Raw genomic sequence first — 19,147 nt, 5'->3', positions numbered from 1 at the left:
GTAAGTCTACAAGGCAACATGCTTTGCAAGTGTCCATCATAAAGGCCGAAAAATACATTCAGTATATGAGGCAGACTATTAATCTATGAGTTTTTAACGTGGTGTTGGATGGGACTGAGATTAATTTTTGAAAAGCTATATAGAAGTACAGCGACTAAAAGAACATACAAATATTAAGAGCTACTGAATGCCACAGGGTGAAAAAACAAAAGCAAGATAAATCTGAAAGCCCTGGGTTAGACACAAGGGCTGCAAACTTTCTTCTCCTGGTACTGTCAAAATGAAAAGTGATATGAAACAGAACTGATAGCTTTTCCATGCTCATTGGCAAAACTTCAAGATTGTTACAGATTTCATTAATAAGCCAGAACATTTCCACTTTCATCACTATTAAGAAGATAGTGTTTTAGAATATTTTCCATTCTAAATTTCTCCGAAGATCACAAAAAAGTTCTGAACTGCACAAGTTTTGAAAAGCACACTCTGAATTCCAAGTGAACGTAACTAATAAATGGTATGTGATCAATATTAGTTTCCAAGGTGAAAAAGAGTCCATTGATCAATATGTAACTGCACTAAACAACTCACAGAATCCTGTGATTGCATAGCCAAATATTCTAAGTAGACACAGGATAGTGATAGGCATAGGAGATCCTACAGTTTTGCTATGTCTACTGAGAGAGGAGAAACTAAATCCTATGTAAGTACTCGACATCCAGAAGTGATGTGGCTGTAAATCAACAACTAAAACATATTCATGGCAGGACAGTCCAAGATGATCATTCAAAGTTTGTGAGAAGATTTGTAGCTCGGGTGCTTGTTGTTGTGGTTCTGTTTGCCAAGCTGGGAATTTGTGTTGCAGACATTTCGTCCCCTGTCTAGGTGACATCCTCAGTGCTTGGGAGCCTCCTGCAAAGCGCTTCTGTGATCTTTCCTCTGGCATTTATAGTGGTTTGTCTCTGCCGCTTCCGGTTGTCAGTTCCAGCTGTCCGTTGCAGTGGTCGGTATATTGGGTCCAAGTCGATGTGCTTATTGATTGAATCTGTGGATGAGTGCCATGCCTCTAGGAATTCCCTGGCTGTTCTCTGTTTGGCTTGTCCTATGATAATAGTGTTGTCCCAGTCGAACTCATGTTGCTTGTCATCTGCGTGTGTGGCTACTAAGGATAGCTGGTCGTGTCGTTTCGTGGCTAGTTGGTGTTCATGGATGTGGATCGTTAGCTGTCTTCCTGTTCATCCTATGTAGTGTTTTGTGCAGTCATGGCATGGGATTTTGTACACTATGTTGCATTTGCTCATTTTGGGTATCGGGTCCTTCGTTCTGGTGAGTTGCTGTCTGAGAGTGGCTGTTAGTTTGTGTGCTGTTATGAGTCCTGGTGGTTGCAGTAGTCTGGCTGTCAGTTCGGAAATGCTCTTGATGTATGGTAGTGTGGCTAGTCCTTTGGGTTGCGGCATGTCCTCGTTCCGTTGTCTTTCCCTTAGGCATCTGTTATGAAATTGCATGGGTATCCGTTTTTGGCGAATACATTGTCTAGGTGTTCTTCTTCCTCTTTTTGCAGTTCTGGTGTACTGCAGTGTGTTGTGGCCCTTTTGAACAGTGTCTTGATGCAACTTCTTTTGTGTGTGTTGGGGTGGTTGCTTTTGTAGTTCAGGACTTGGTCTGTGTGTGTGGCTTTCCTGTATACCTTTGTGGTGAATTCTCCGTTAGGTGTTCTCTGTACCAACATGTCTAGGAATGGGAGTTGGTTGTCCTTTTCTTCCTCTTTAGTGAATCAGATTCCTGTGAGTATGGTGTTGATGATCCGGTGTGTGTTCTCTATTTCTGTGTTTTTAATGATTACAAAGGTGTCATCCACATATCTGACCCAGAGTTTGGGTTGAATTTGCAGTAAGACTGTTTGTTCTAATCTTTGCATTACCGCTTCTGCTATGAGTCCAGAGATTGGTGAGATTGGTGTGTATCTGACACATGGTGGAAGGATTCGATTCTTTCGGCATTCATGCAGGAACCAGAGTTGTTTGTATGTGGTGCTTAGGTGGTTGGTACAGGATTCCCATTTCCTGGTAAACAGGAAGACAGCTAACAATCTGTATTCATGACCACCAACTAGCCACGAAACAACACGACCAGCCATCCTTAGTAGCAACACACGCAGATGACAAGCAACATGAGTTCAATTGGGACAACACTACTATTATAGGACAAGCCAAGCAGAGAACTGCCAGGTAATTCCTAGAGGCATGGCACTCATTCACAGATTCAATCAATAAGCACATCGACCTGGACCCAATATACCGACCACTGCAACGGACAGCTGGAACTGATAACTGGAAGTGGCAGAGACAAACCACTATAAATGCCGGAGGAAACATCACAGAAGCGCTTCACAGGAAGGTCCAAGAACTGAGGATGTCACCTAGACAGGGGACGAAACGTCTGCAACACAAATTCCCAGCTCGGCGAACAGAACCACAACAATGAGCACCCGAGCTACAAATCTTCTCACAAACTTTGAACACCTACAGGCGGGAGACACTAAGACAAGCCAGGAAATGGGAATCCTGTGCCAACTGCCTAAGCGCCACATACGAACAACTCCGGTTCCTGCACGAATGCCGAAAGAATCGAATCCTTTCACTATGTGTCAGATACAGACCACCAGTCAACAACCCACAAGCCAGGGACACAGCCAGACAGAATGGATTCAGGATAATCCAGGTAATGATTACAGACGCTCACAACAGACTCCACAAGACAAGAAATTGCGCGCCAAAAATGGTTAATTTCAAAAACCAATCAGGAACAGACCCGGACCATAGAACAGGCCGACACCATAGGACATAACAGAACCATACACCGCAAAAAAATGGCACTAAAAGAAAAAATGGCCAAACTAACACACAACAGAGAGGACACCACAACACACACCTGGATTAGAAACCTCTCCCACAGACAGCTCACAGACACGGAAAGAACAATACTGGCCAAGGGACTCAACTACAACCACAGGGATGCCAATACAGCAGACTTCCTAGCAGCACTAGAATGCACACTCAGGAACAATGGACTGACAGAAGAGACACAACAAACAGTGAGACAAAGTATCGTACCCCTGATAACAAGGAAAAGATAAACACATAACCTCAACACCAAGGAGAGGGAAGCACTAAAATCACTAAGAAACGATAAGAATATAATCATACTACCAGCAGACAAAGGCAGAATGACGGTCATCCTGGACAAAGCAGAGTATATCCAAAAAGCGCAACAAATACTTCGCAGATACCAACACCTACCAAGAGAGGGAGTTTGACCCCACCCCACAGCTCACCAATAGGATAAACAACACACTGAGGAACCTGCAAAAAAACGGACAGATAACCAGGTTTGACCTACAAAGAATGAAACCTGAAAGCAACAACACCCCCAGATTCTATGGACTACCTAAAGTGCACAAACCAGACATCCCACTCAGACCCATATATCACTACCAGGGACACCATCACACAAACTGGCTAAAGAACTACAGCAGAAACTGAAACACCTGATCAGCGGATCCAGACACTCTATACAGTCAACACAGAAATTCTTGGACATCATCAGAAATATACACATAGACAAGAAAGAAACTATGGTCGCATTCGATGTAACGGCACTGTTCACCTCTATTGACAAAACCCTAGCCAGAGAAACAATAGCCAACCTGTTGGACATACAGAACAGACAACAGGACATTGAACCTATCAACAAAGACAGCATACTCAAACTACTGGACCTGTGCCTCGCAACACACTTCACATTCAATAACCAAATATATGAACAAATCAACGGCACACTCATGGGCTCACCCATCTCTGGACTCATAGCAGAAGTGGTAATGCAAAGGTTAGAACAAACAGTCTTACCGCAAATTCAACCCAAACTCTGGGTCAGATATGTGAATGACACCTTTGTAATCATTAAAAACACAGAAATCGAGAACACACACCGGATCATCAATACCACACTCACAGGAATCCGATTCACTAGAGAGGAAGAAAAGGACAACCAACTCCCATTCCTAGACGTGATGGTACAGAGAACACCTTATGGAGAATTCACCACAAAGGTATACAGGAAAGCCACATACACAGACCAAGTCCTGAACTACAAAAGCAACCACCCCAACACACACAAAAGAAGTTGCATCAAGACACTGTTCAAAAGGGTCATAACACACTGCAGTACACCACAACTGCAAAAAGAGGAAGAAGAACACCTATACAATGTATTCGCCAAAAACGGATACCTGCGCAATTTCATCAACAGATGCCTAAGAGAAAGACAATGGAACAAGGACATGCCGCAACCCAAAGGACTAGCCACACTACCATACATCAAGAGCATTTCCGAACTGACAGCCAGACTACTGCAACCACTAGGACTCATAACAGCACACAAACCAACAGCCACTCTCAGACAGCAACTCACCAGAATGAAGGACCCAATACCCAGCATGAGCAAAACCAACGTAGTGTACAAAATCCCATGCAAGGACTGCACAAAACACTACATAGGACAACCAGGAAGACAGCTAACGATCCGCACCCATGAACACCAACTAGCCACGAAACAACACATCCAGCTATCCTTAGTAGCCACACACGTAGATGACAAGCAACATGAGTTCGACTGGGACAACACTACTATTATAGGACAAGCCAAACAGAGAACAGCCAGGGAATTCCTAGAGGCATGGCATTTATCCACAGATTCAATCAATAAGCACATCGACCTGGACCCAATATACCGACCACTGCAACGGACAGCTGGAACTGATGGAAGCGCAGAAACAAACTACTATAAATGCCAGAGGAAACATCACAGAAGCTCTTCACAGGAGGCTTTCAAGCACTGAGGATGTCACCTAAACAGGGGACAAAACGTCTGCAACACAAATTCCCAGCTCAGCGAACAGAACCATAACAAGATGTGCATTATCAGTCTGGGTGCAAAGGCAGTAAGATCATGAACAAAAGACCTTCATCAAAGGAATAGGAGACAAGTCCAAATTGAAAATCAGTATTCTTACTGCAAGAAGATGAATCATTTTATACATAAATGTTTGACCAGAAGGAAGCGGAACAAACAGCTACAGAGATATCAACCGAAGATTCTGATGCATCGCTGCTTACCTGTCATCCAGATATTCCATCATAAAAGCACAAGCACATATGCACAACTGGAGAGGCTGTTTCGTCACTGCAAGTGTCAAATCAGAAATTCATGAACACACCATTTGCACATGCCATTGATTAACCATCAGGCCCAGAGGTCCACAACATCCCAGCAATAGAAATGAGACAACAACAAGTGGTACTGCCACAGCATCAAATGACACTGAAATAACAATCACCAAAGAAGGAACATTGCTCAGATGACAACATACAAACATAGCATTATAAGACCAGCATAATTTAAAAACTAATGTATGTGACTCAGGTGTCCAAGGTACCATCTTGAGAATGGTACATGAAACATATTTCCAGTCTGCCCACAAAGATAGACATAAAAGATTGCATGCTCACCCTTTTGAAGAGCAGGGGAATTCTACTAGGCGAACTGGCTAATATTTAATCATTGCCTCATTGCTGTTTTGTGGGAGAATGCTCAGCCAGTTGACTGTAGCCATTCACAGTGTTACATACTGATCAGCAGTGACGGTAATAAACAAAAACAGAAATTGCTGGAAAAACTCAGCAAATCTGAAGAAAGGTGACTGGAGCCCAATGTTAACTTTGTTTTCTCTCCACAGACACTGCTGAACCTGTTGAGTTTTTCCAGTAATTTTTGTTTCTGATCTCCAGCATCCACAGTTTTTTGGTTTGAGCAGTGAGAGTATTTTGTTGAGACAGCCTGAAGTTGCTGCATCAGTGAAAGTTTATTTTTTACATTTAAGTCATTCCGTTGGTTGGATGATTAACAAACATTTTCCACTCATTTCTATTTTAATTTAGTGGATTTTTTTTCGATGAGCGAACTGACCATGGCACCATGATGTAGGAAGCCAATCAAGAGAGGGCAATAAGAAGGAATGCAGTGATAATAGGGGACAGTATAGTGAGAGGGGAGTGACACTGTTTTTTGTGAAAAAGCTATACTACCTGCCCAGTGTCAGGGCTCAGGATATTTGCTCAGGGTTGGAGAGGAAACTGAAATGGGATGGGGAAGATCCAGCCTTCTTGTTCCATGGAGGTAACAATGATATCGGCAGGAGAAGAAAGGGTGTTCTGCAAAGGTCAGTATGTGGAGTAGGCACCAAATTCAGAAATAGAACCACAAAGCTCAGAGTCTGTGCATCATTATCTGAATCGCACGCAAACTGTTAGACGGCAAATCAGACTACAGAGATAAATGTGGCTTAAAAGCCTGGTGTGGGAGAAGTGAACTCTGGTTTGTGGGGCTCTGGCATCAGTACTGGGGAAAGTGGAATCGATACTGCTGGAACAGTCTTTATCTGAATCATACTGGGGCCAGTGATCTTGCCAAATGCCTAATTGGGGAAGTAGAAAGGATTTCAAACTAAATAGTGTGTGCGAGGGATCAAATTGGGAAAGATGGTGGTAAATGGGAGAAGAGTCAAATAGAAAGGTATTAATGTGGGAACAGGAAAGGGTAGGGAGGACAAATCTAAGATTCTGGATTAGTGATGCTGGAAGAGCACAGCAGTTCAGGCAGCATCCAAGTAGCTTCGAAATGCTGCCTGAACTGCTGTGCTCTTCCAGCACCACTAATCCAGAATCTGGTTTCCAACATCTGCAGTCATTGTTTTTACCTCGGACAAATCTAAGAGTCAACTGACAGATGAGACTAGAATTTATGAAAAGAGTAAATGGATAAAACTGAAAGTGTGTATCTAAATGGATGTAGCATTTGAAACAAAACAGGGGAACTGAGGACGCAAATAGAAATTAATACGTTTGATCTGATTGCCTTTGCAGAGTCAGGGCTGCAGGATGTCATGGATTTGGCCCTGATTTTGAAGGATATGGGACATTAAGGAATGAGAGGAAACCAAGAAAAGGTGGGGAGTGACTATGCTGGTTAATTGTTATTCGTGCAATCAAGAGGGATGACCTCAGCACAGGATATTCAGATATGGAACCAATGTGGGTAAATGATAAAGAAGTCACTCTCCATCTAGAGTTTGCACATTCTCCCCATCTCTGCTTGAGTTTCCTCCCACAGTCCAAAGCTGTTCAGGTTAGATGGATTAGGTGTGGAAATGCAGGGTTACAGGGGTGGCTAGGGGTGTTTGGGTGGGATGCTGTTCAGAGAATAGATGTGGTCTCAATAGCCTGAATGTACTGCTTCCACCCGGTAGGGACCCTATGATTCTGTCCTCTTTAGTAATAGCTTCTAATATTTTGCCTGTGACAGATCTTAATTAACTTGTATTTTCCTACCCCTTGTCTCCTTCCTTTTGTAATAAAGGAGCTACATTCACTACCTTCCAAGCTATTGGGACTTTTCCAGAGTCAAGTCAGTTCTGAAACATTAAAACCAGTGCATCAACTATCTCACTTGTGACTTAAGATCCTAGGATTAAGGCCATCAGGAGCCAGAACCAGTCAGCTCATAGCTCCAACAATTTACTCAGTATTACTTCTCTGGCAATTGTGATTTTCTGGAGTTTATCCCTCCTTCCATTTTCTGATTTGTTGCTGCTTTGGAGTGTTACTTTATCCTCTAGGGTGAAGGCTGATGCAAAGTATCTGGTCAATTCATCTGCCATTAGCAGGATGGAATCAAACCCAGGTCCCTGGTACTGTGAGGCAGCAGTGCTAACCACTGAGCCACCGTGCCACCAGAAGTTATAACTGTTCTGGAGAAGGGTCACTGGACTTGAGACATTAACTCTGCTTTCTCTGCAAAGATATTGTCAAACCTGCTGAGTTTCTTCAGCAATTTCTGCTTTGTGAGCGATTTCCAGCATCTGCAGTTCTTTATTTTATTTTACTAGCTAAGTTACGACAGGATATATGAAGTTCAAGGTTGTCAGACAGATTCAGCATGCTTTTGTGAAAGGGAAACTGTTTGACCAATCTGCTGGGAGTTTTTTGAGGAGACACCACATGCTTTGGATAAGGGGGAAGCTGGTGGATTTACTGTACGTAAATTTACAAGAGGCATTTGATAAGGTGGCACATCGAAGATTATTGTGGAAAGTAAAAGCTTAGTGCATTGGGTAGCGTAATGGAATGGATAGAAGATTGACTGACCAACAGGAAGCAGAGATTTGGTATAAATGAGGCTTTTTCAGGCTGGCAGAGTATCAGGTGGTGTGCCATAGATATTAGTAATGGGACCTCAACTGTTTATGATTTATATAAATGACTTAGAGGAAGGGATGGTTGGTTGCCAAATTTGCTGCTGTGGTAAAGTGACTGGGCAAATATTCAGCAAATGAAATACAAGTGGAAAAATGTGAAATTGTTCTTTTTATCAGAAAGAATAAAAAGGCATACTATCAAAATGGTGAGAGATTGCAGACCTCTGATGCAGAGGGATATCGTTTACAAAAGGTAATTATGCAAGTCTAGTAACTAATTAGAAAAGCTAATAAAACATTATCGTTCATTGTGTTGGGAATTATCTACAAAAGTAGGGAGATTATGTCTCAATCGTACAGGGAACTTGTGAGACGTAATCCAGAGAATTGTGCCCAGTATTGGTCACCTTATTTAAGGCAGTTGGAGGCAGTTCAGAGGAGGTTTATCAGATTGACTCCTGGAATGAATGGGTTGATTTATGAGGAATGGTTGGACAGGCTAGGCTTGTATTTTCTGGAATTTGAAAGAGTGAGAAATGGCTGAGTAGGCTGGGGCTATTTTCCCTGGAGCATCGGAGGTTGAGGATTGATGTAATCGAGATTTATAAAATCATGGGTAGGATAAACCGACAAAGTTTTTTTTCTTGGGTGGGGTAGGGGGTCCAGAACTAGAGGGTATAGGTTCAAGGTGAGAGGGGAAAGATATATAGAGGGTGGTACATGTATGGAATGAGCTGTCAGAGGAAGTAGTGGAGGCTGGTACAAATACAGCATTTAAAAGACATCTGGATGGGTATATGAATAAGAAAGGTTGAGAGGGACATGTGCCAAGTGCTGGCAAATGGGACTAGATTAGGTTAGGATATCTGGTTGGCATGGGCAAGTTGAACTGAAAGGTCTGTTTCCGTGCTGTACATCTCTCTATGCATGTGCAGAGATTAATGAGAGTAATGATCTGCTAATGTATGAGAACAGTTGTGTACATTGTGGGTAACTTGGGTAACTCACACTGTAAACAATAATGCGTGCAAATGTCTTTGTATGCTCAGGGCAATGTCTGGCATAGACATTCAGTGCTGCATTAACATGCCCCTGGCCTGCCTTAGTCATGTGATGTTTACCATGAGATACTTTTGGCAGGCATCAAATTTACAAGCAGCTCAATAAAGACTTATGACATGCACATTGCCCTGCAAACTCATGGCAGATAGATATATTATACAAAATTAGACATGTACTTCTTGGAACTTATAAGTTAAAGTGCTATTTTGATCAAGGTTTTCAAGTTATTAATGGGCATAGATCAACAAATAGAAACCATCTGTGCTGTGCTGGATTTTAAAGATTAGAATGAGCTTTTAGGCATTAAAGTAGGAAACACTTTTACATGTTTACATTGAAGTTTGGAAGTCTCCTGCAAATAGCATTTGATGTTGGATTTGTTATTAATTTTAAGTCAGAGTGGTAGACTATTGGGGAAAATTAATATATTTTATGATGCCACAGATCAGCCAGGATTTCATTGTGGGGTGGAATAGTCTCAATGGACTAAATAGCCCCTTCTTGTGCTTATGTTCTGTAATGTTTTATAATTGCTGTCTCAAAGGTGAAAAAGCATGGCTCATATGTAAGCTTGTAGTTACTCTGCTTCACGGTAAGATTTTCTTGTCTGTGTGGTGGCTTTGGAGGATTGAGTCTTTAAAGGATTTAAACTGAATCCAGCTGCCTCCTTCAGCTTGTCTTGATCTGTTAACTCTCCCACTGCCCCAGGTCCTGGCACTCACAGTGAGCAGCTGCAGACAGAGTGAGTGAAAGCACACTGAACAAGCACTGGCTGGAAGATTGTCTGAAACAGGTTGAGGATCTGGATGGGTTATATGGGGGAGGGAACTTGTCTAGTTATTATGATCCTTTCAAATCCCCACTGTAGAGATTTGAGCACATAATCAAACCTGACACTCCATCAATACTGAGGAAGATCTGCACCTGTCTGTGGCGCGTGCTAAGACACCACTGCTCTGTCAGATGGGTAATATCAAGGGAGTACTGCACTTTCAAATCTCTCAGTAATGACAAAGGTTGAGTTGTGAGAGGCAGGGCTGAAGAAGGGCTGCACATTTTAACAGTTGTTAATTTTAAATCTGAGATTCATAAATTTTTGTTATGCAAATGTATTCAGATTATGGGCCAAAGGAGTTAGTCCAGACATCAGCCATGATCTAATTGAATGGTGGAACAGACTGAAGGGGCTGAATGGCCTTCTCCTGTTCCTATATTCCTCCTGTTAAAAATTCTATACTGAGAAAGTGAGGCACTTTGGAGGGGCAATGCTGAGGAAATACTTGACTGTAGGAGGACAGCACTCGAGGGAGTGTTATCAATGTATTAATATCACAAGCAAGTTCTGGGATCCTTCGAACAGCTAAGGATTGGACACTATACTAATATAATTGATGAATATTTATGAATTATTTACAGTCTGCACAGAGGAATGGTAGAGCTGGTCCCAGTCCATGTGATCTGACTTCACTGATGACGCAGTCTAGCTGTTAGCATATAGCTATTAATCCTATTTACTATAATCAGGATCAACAGGCTGGTTTACCGTATGGAATGCACTCTGACCCTAGCAGAGGAAGGGCGGTCTTTCTCACTGATATTTTGTTCTCCATGTTCTCTCTTTCTGTGATTCTGACAAATTACAGCCTCACAACTTTCTTTCACCAGGACTCAGGATGCTTTGAATATACCGTCTCTTTTTAAGCATCTAAAGAAACAAGGCATTATCGAGCTTTGTGCTCCATGAATGCTCTCATCATCTTCTTGTAATTTATACTCAGTTTGTGGTCTTCGCTAGAAAGATCAACATACGTCACTCTGAGAAGGTATTTGTGAGCCATTACTTCAACAGTTGCAGTTGGTGTGGAGGAGGTATTTATCATGATGGGCAAAAATTGCAGTAATTTCTAAGGTCCAGGCACCACCATATGGTGAGTTAAGGTTATTAATCTAACAGGCTTGATCTGTATGAAAAGCAACATTCCAAACTGCCCATGATGTCCTGCCATATTCCATTCAGTGCAATCACTGTGATCACAGGAAAGTGATGCAGTATTGTACCTAATCCCTATTTTGGGAACATACTAAATTAACAGGCAGTAACAGACAGCTAGTCTATCCCACACTACAATGGCCAGAAGTTGAAATTTATTGGAGGCATGCATATGAATTCGGAGCAGGGCAGACCACTCAGCCCTGCTCATCCATTGAATAAAATCATGGTTGATCTGATTAGTTCATGTTCTCACTTACCCTCGATAATCCTCACCCTTTGCTTATCAGAAATCTATCTACCTCTCCTTTAAGAATATACAAAGACTCTCCCTCCACTGACTTTTGAGGAAAGGACTTCCAAAGACTCATGGAACTGCTAAAAGAAAACTCTCCTTAATTTTGGTCTTAAATAGGTGCCCAGTTATTTTTAAATAATGATCCTTAGTTCTAAATTCTCTCATATCAGAGGAGGAAAATCCCTTCTATATGACTTTGTCAAGCTCCCTCAGGATCTTATATGTTTCAATTAAGTTGTCTCTTAGTGTTCTAAACTCCAACAGATACAAACCTAGCCTAAGCAATCTTTTCTCTTAAGTCAATTCCATTTCAAGATATGAGCCTAATAAACCTTCTCTAAACTGCTTCCAATTCATTTAAATCTAATCTTATGTAAGGAGACTAATACTACACAGTACTCCAGATGTGCTCTCATCCATGACCTGTATAATGTGCCTCCTACTCAATTTCCCTTGCAATAAACAAAAATGTTCTTTTAACCTTCCCAATTATTTGCTGTATCTGCATACCAACGTTTTGCAACTTATACAGTAAGACACCCACATTTGTTAGCATCTCAGTGTTCCACAATTGCTTACTATTTAGATAATATGTTTTCTTTTTATTCTTCTTGCCAAAATGGACAATTCCACCTTTTCCCACATTATACTCTATGCCAGATCTTTGCCCACTTACCTAATCTATTTATTTCCCCTGATAGCCTCACTTGTCATGACTTACTTGCCTATTCATGTTTGGGTCATCAGCAAATTTACTAATCATTCTTTTGGTATCTTCCACCAAGTCATTTATATCAATTGTAAATCCCTGTGGCACATTACCCATTACATTTTACCAACCAGAAACACTCTGTTAGGTGGTCAATCTTCTATCCATGCCAATATGTTACCTCATATGAAATGAGCTTTTATTTTCTGCAAGAACCTCTGATGTAACACCTAATAAAGTTTATTGGGCCCCCTATGTCTAGAGCACAAATTATTTCCTCAAAGAAGTCCAATAAATTAATTAAATATGATTTCCCTTCCACAAAACCATGTTGAAGCCGCCTACTTACCTTGAATTTTTCTAAGCACCCTGTTATAATATCTTTAATAATAGCCTCTAACTAACTGGCTTGTTGGTTCCTGCTTTATGTCTCCTCTCCTTTCAAGTGAAAGGGTTGACATTTGCTATTTTCCAGTCTAATGGAGCCTTCCCCAAATCTTGGGTATTTTGGGAAATAAAACCAAAGCATTAGATATTTGCTGCATATAAGCAAGTTCCAAAATGTTTGCCCAATGACAGTGAAGGAATGGTATCAAATCAGGATTGTGTGTGGTTTGGAGAGGGACTTGCTGGAAGTAGTATCCCTATATGACTCCGCTGCTATCTTGTTTTTCCAGACTGCAGAGGTTGTGGGTTTGATACTCTTACATCTGCTGCTGTATTCAGATATGATGTGGAGGTGACAGTGTTGGACTGGGGTTGACAAAGTTAAGAATCACACATCATCAGGTTATAGTCTAACAGGTTTATTTGAATATACAGGCTTTTGGAGTGCTCTGAAAGCTTGTACTTTCAAATAAACCTGTTGGACTATAACCTAGTGTTGTGTGATTTTTAACTATATTCAGATAGAGATGCCTATGAATGTGCAAACAGCTATTGCTCTTCATGCAAAAGCACAAATACACTGGATGTTGAACAGTTCAACATTTCGTAGGGAATAATGAATGTCTGGAATAGGTTGGCAGCTGGTGCTGTCTCCCTCTACACCTTCAAGAAGGACCAGACTAATTCCTGACTATGATTAGATTAGATTACTTACAGTGTGGAAACAGGCCCTTCGGCCCAACAAGTCCACACCAACCCGCCGAAGCGCAACCCACCCAGACCCGTTCACCTAACACTACGGGCAATTTAGCATGGCCAATTCACCTAACCTGCAGATTTTTGGATTGTGGGAGGAAACCGGAGTACCTGAAGGAAACCCATGCAGACATAGGGAGAATGTGCAACCTCCACACAGAGAGTCGCCTGAGACAGGAATTGAACCCGGGTCTCTGGTGCTGTGAGGCAGCAGTGCTAACCACTGTGCCACCGTGCCACCCCGGAAGGGACTTAAGACCATTTAATTTCCAGGTTTTGGTTTTGATTGCTTGAGTGGGTTTGTGAGGAATTGTTTACTTTTCATTGTTGCCTCTGGTTTCTTTGCATTTTTGCCTCTTCTGGGTGATCATGCAACAGTAAGAGTGGGGCAGAGAAGGGAGGTGACAGGGGAGATAGGGGAGAGAAATGTAAGGGGATGCATGGTATAAAGTTTCCAATTATTATCAGTTGCTGATCACCATGCTGTGAGACAAGCTGATGAACAGTTTGTTCCTGCCAGTTAATTTTGTGTGTTCACAAATAGGAAATAGATAGATTACTACTTCAACTTCCTGTAATCACAGTAATTGCACTGAATAGAATACCCCAGGGCACCATGGTGCTGATGATTTGGAATGCTGCTTTTCATGCAGGTATCTGCACCAACAAGTCGGATTAATAACCCTAACTCACCTTTTGGTGGTGCCAGGAACTCAAACATTCTTGGAATAGAAACCCTCCAGCATTATCAATTATCTAGAGCCATTGTTGCTCAACATTCCTTCTTAGATTTTTTATTATAATATCTTTCTACAACAATGATAGCTTCTAGTTATATAATGCCTTTAATGCAAGAAAACATTAGCTTTCATGCACAGTGGTTAGTACTGCTACCTCACAGCACCTGGATTCAATTCCAGTCTTGGGTGATTGTCTGTGTGGAGTTTGCACATTCTCCCGGTGTCTGTGGGTTTCCTTCCACAGTCCAAAGATGTGAAGGTTAGGTGGATTGGCCATGCTGAATTGCTCACAATGTCCAGAGATGTGCAAACTAGGTAGATTAGCCATGGTAAATGTGGGGTTACAGGGATAGGGCAGGGGGATGGGTCTGGGTGGGATGCTGTTTGGAGGGTCAGTGTGGACTTACTTGGCCTGCTTCCCCATTGTCGGGATTTTATATTAAGGCAGATAGCCAAAAGAGGTAAGTTTTAAGATGTGTTCTAAACAAGGAGTGAAAGCTAAAGAGATGATCAAGCTTTAGGAAGGAAATTCCAGAATCCGTATCTTCTAACAGCTAAAGGCATGGTACCAGGGCTGGAACAAGACAGTTACTCTAATGAAAGGGCATCAACTCAAAATGCTAACTCTTTCTTTCCACTGATGGTGCCTGACCTGCTCAGTATTTCCAGCATTTTCTGTGTTTGTTCAACAGTGAAGTCCTGCAGTAGGGTTAGGGTTAGGGAAAGTCCTGCACTTTCTCATGCAAAAAAAGGTGGTGGAAATCTAGAATTCTCTTCGGCCACTCCCCCCCCCAAAAAAAGCTGCGGATCTGAGGATCAATTGAACATTTCAAGACTGAAATTGATTAGTCTCTGTAGGTAAGGGCATTAAGGAGCTTGGAGTAAATCAGTGATGCCATCAAATGCTTGTCACAGGTAGTGACAGCTTATTTATTAGTTTGTGGAGTATACCAAAGCCAATTGGAAAAGCTTCACTACACAGAAAATGGTTTGACTGGCAAAAGCATGAATAGAGTAGAATGCATAAATCCCTTGAAAATGGAAATAACTCCTAGAAAAATCAAAATCAAAAGGAAGATAGAGAGCACTGGATTTACTGCTAGACACCAGCCTCTGGTCGCTTTCAATTTTATATCCTTTGGCCTGAATGAACTAGTGTCCAAGTTCACCCTGGGGGCCAAGGAGATTCTGAGATGCCCTAATTTTATGATCAACATTATTAAGGTCAAAGGACTGGAGGAAGTGATGGAGTGAATTACTTTATTCAGAGGAACATTTGAGATCCAGAATGTGCTGCCTGAAATGGTGCTGGAAACAAATTCAGCCATATTATTCAAAAGAAAGTTGAACAATTACTTTGAGGTGAAATTTGCAGAACCACTGGGAGAAAGCAGAGGACTGGGAGTAATTAGATAGCTCTTTCAAAGACCTCAAAAAGGCACAACAGGCTTAATGTTCTCCTTCTTTACTGCAAGATTTTATGTTGGGAGAAACTAAGGATTTATAAATGAACAGCAGGATTCTAAAATTAATAAAAAGTAAAACCTTAATTTCTACAAACATCTCATGCTCTCAGATCATCCCAAACCACTTCATAGCTAATGAAGTATTTTTCCAGTGTACTCATTGTTGCAATAAATTAAATATATCAGAAAATGAATAGCTTGGGAGCTGGTGGAGACTGGTGATTGGTGAATGAATATTTTGCGTAAAGGAGAGAAGATTTTAAAAAATCCAATCTCACTTGGGGAGGGGTGTGTGTGTGTGTATTCAAACTCTATGCTGCGTAATGAACACTAGGTGGCACTGCAGGACAGGGCCAAACATCTTTAACCAATCGGTCTGTCATCTTTAAAACTCAAATTCAAGAATTCTGAGATTTCAGCCACAATCTGTTGTTGGTTTTACTTTCTATATACACTGGTTGATAAGGAACAGGAACAGAATGCCTACATCTTGCTCTGGAGCCTTCTTCTCCTCTCATTGAACCACTCTCACCCCAAGGTGCCTTATGTTGCAAGGCCAATGCAATTCTGTCTCACTGTTTAACAGGTTAGAAAAACTGTAAGAATGGATTCAGTCTTTATTGTAGAAGATATGAATTTGATTCCAAAAATATTAAATAATCAAGGAGCAAAAGGGGCAAAGGAAAAAATGCAGTAACTGTCACTAGAGAAAAGGTGCAAGGCAAACTAATAGGGAGAAAGACTGATAATCCTTTGAACCTGATGGGATGCAGCCCAGGATGGAAAAGAAGTAGCTACAGAGGTCTAGGGGCAAATTACTGCAGATTCTGGAATCTGTACTGAAAACAACAAATGCTAGAGATCACAGCGAGTCAGACAACATTGATGAGCAAGCTTACGTTTCTGACTCTTCATCAGAGCTGAAGTGAAGTTTGGAGGCGGGCAGTATTTCTGCTATAGTCGGAAGGGGGTGGAGTTGGTTGGTGTAGAGTGCTGGTGGAGAAAAGATGTTGATAGTTCAGATTAAGTGATCGGAATGTGAGAATGGCAGAATAATGGTGTATCTAACCGCCAGAATTGAAACAAAAGACCGAGGCGGGGGACGCAGTGACAGAGAAAGTAACAAGTGAAGCTAAAAGAAAGGGAAGAAATGGGAGTTGGGCATAGAGGCATATGTACAGTGTGGAAACAGACCCTTCGGTCCATGCCAACCAGATATCCCAACCCAATCTAGTCCCAGCTGCCAGCACCCGGACCATATCCATCCAAACCCTATTCAATACCCATATAACTGCCTATTAAATGTTGCAATTGTACCAGCCTCCACCACTTTCTCTGGGAGCTTATTCCATACACGTACCACCCTCTGCGTGAAGAAATTGCCCCTTAGGTCTTTGTTACATCTTTCCTTCTCACCCTAAACTTATGCCCTCTAGTTCTGGACTCCCCAACCCCAGGGAAAAAACATTGCCTCTTTATCCTATCCATGCCCCTCATAATTTTGTAAACCTCTATAAGGTCACCCCTCAGTCTCCGACGGTCCAGGGAAACCAGCCCCAGCCTGTTCAGCCTCTCCCTATAACTCAAATCCTCCAACCCTGGCAACATCCTTGTAAATCTTTTCTGAACCCTTGCAAGTTTCACAACATCTTTCCGATAGGAAGGAGACCAGAATTGCATGCAATATTCCAACAATGGCCTAACCAATGTCCTGTACAGCTGCAAAATGACCTCTTAACTCCTGTACTCAATACACTGACCAATAAACGAAAGCATACCAAACACCTTCTTCACTTTCCTATCTACCTGCGACTCCACTTTCAAGGAGCTATGAACCTGCACTCCAAGGTCTCTTTGTTCAGCAACACTCCCTAGGACCTTACCATTAAGTGTATAAGTCCTGCTAAGATTTGCTTTCCCAAAATGCAGCACCTCGCATTTATCTGAATTAAACGCCATCTGCCACTTCTCAGCCCAATGGCCCATCTGGTCCAGATCCTGTTGTAATCTGAGGTAACCCTCTTCACTGTCCTCCAATTTTGGTGTCATCTGTAAACTTACTAACTGTACCTCTTATGCTCGCATCCAAATCATTTATGTAAATGACAAAGAGTAGAGGACCCAGCACCGATCCTTGTGACACTCCACTGGTCACAGGCCTCCAGTCTGAAAAACAACCCTCCACCACCACCCTCTGTCTTCTACCTTTGAGCCAGTTCTGTATCCAAATGACTAGTTCTCCCTGTATTCCGTGAGATCTAACTTTGCTAATCAGTCTCCCATGAGGAACCTTGTCGAACGCCTTACTGAAGTCCATATAGAGCACATCTACCACTCTGCCCTCATCAATCCTCTTTGTTACTTCCTCAAAAAACTCATTCAAGTTTGTGAGACATGATTTCCCATGCACAGAGCCATGTTGACTATCCCTAATCAGTCCTTGCCTTTCCAAATACATGTACATCCGATCCCTCAGGATTCCCTCCAACAACTTGCCCACCACCAATGAAAGGCTCACTGGTCTATAGTTACCTATCTTGTCCTTATCACCCTTCTTCAACAGTAGCACCACGTTAGCCAACCTCCAGTCTTCTGGCACACCTCACCTGTGACTATCGATGATACAAATATCTCAGCAAGAGGCCCAGCAATCACTTCTCTAGCTTCCCACAGAGTTCTAGGGTACACCTGATCAGGTCCTGGGGATTTATCCACTTTTATGCGTTTCAAGACATCCAGCACTCCCTCATCTGTAATCTGGACACTTTGCAAAATGTCATCATCTATTTCCCTCCAGTCTATATCTTCCATATCCTTTTCCACAGTAAATACTGATGCAAAATACTCATTTGGTATCTCCCCCATTTTCTGTGGCTCCACACAAAGACCACCTTGCTGATCTTTGAGGTGCCCTATTCTCTCCTTAATTACCCTTTTGTCTTTAACGCATTTGTAAAAACTCTTTGGATTCTCCTTAATTCTATTTGCCAAAGCTATCTCCTGTCCGCTTTTTTCCCTCCTGATTTCCCTCTTAAGTATACTCCTACTTCCTTTATACTCTTCTAAGGATTCACTCGATCTATCCTGTCTATACCTGACATATGCTTCCTTCTTTTTCTTAACCAAACCCTCATCCAGCATTCCCTATAGTTACCATCCTTCCCTTTCACCCTGACAGGAATATACTTTCTCTGGATTCTTGTTATCTCATTTCTGAAGACTTCCCTTTTTCCAGCCGTCCCCTTACCTGAGAACATCTGCCCCCAATCAGCTTTCAAAAGTTCTTGCCTAATACCGTCAAAATTGGCCTTTTTCCAATTTAGAACTTCAACTTTTAGATCTGGTCTATCCTTTTTCATCATTATTTTAAATCTAATAGAATTATGGTTGCTGGCCCCAAAGTGCTCCCCCACTGACACCTCAGTCAC

This window comes from Chiloscyllium punctatum, chromosome 22 (assembly GCF_047496795.1).
Source record: "Chiloscyllium punctatum isolate Juve2018m chromosome 22, sChiPun1.3, whole genome shotgun sequence".
Taxonomy (NCBI): Eukaryota; Metazoa; Chordata; class Chondrichthyes; order Orectolobiformes; family Hemiscylliidae; genus Chiloscyllium; species Chiloscyllium punctatum.
This window is presented reverse-complemented; position numbering follows the sequence as displayed.